This window comes from Penaeus monodon, chromosome 21, assembly GCF_015228065.2.
Source record: "Penaeus monodon isolate SGIC_2016 chromosome 21, NSTDA_Pmon_1, whole genome shotgun sequence".
Taxonomy (NCBI): Eukaryota; Metazoa; Arthropoda; class Malacostraca; order Decapoda; family Penaeidae; genus Penaeus; species Penaeus monodon.
The window spans coordinates 16,488,866-16,489,368 of record NC_051406.1 but is presented as its reverse complement, the minus strand read 5'-3'; positions in this window follow the sequence as shown (position 1 = coordinate 16,489,368).

Sequence of the window (503 nt, the reverse complement as noted above, 5' to 3'; positions counted from 1 at the left end):
ACTTTCGCACAGTTAATAATTTCGTTGTTTGTCTCCCCTGTATTAGTCATTTATTGCATCATTCCTCTGCCCATTTCCATATTCCCTATCAAAATTTCCCACTAAATACCCACATTATATAATTATCCGAAAAAAAAAAGAATAGCTAATTTTCATTCCTTTTCTCGTGCCACACTGCCGCGTTCCTCACTCACAGACGTCTAAACACACACAGGAGGAAATGCCTACATAGGCCTGTAAAGAGGGTAAAGGGAGGGGGGTGCGGGGGGTAGGGGAGGGTTAAGCGGAAATTAAACATTTAACTCGATAGGCCTATAAGCTGGCGGTGAACCAAGATCTTCCTCTACAAACGTTATGGGACGGGTGGGGGGGTAGAGGGGTAGGGGGAGGGGGTTAGGGGGGTCCTCTTCCAGCCCACAATTTATTTATTCTACAGATACTATGACTTTTCTAGTACTACTGCTACTGTGACTACAGAAGAAACGATTGCTGCTGCTGTAAGT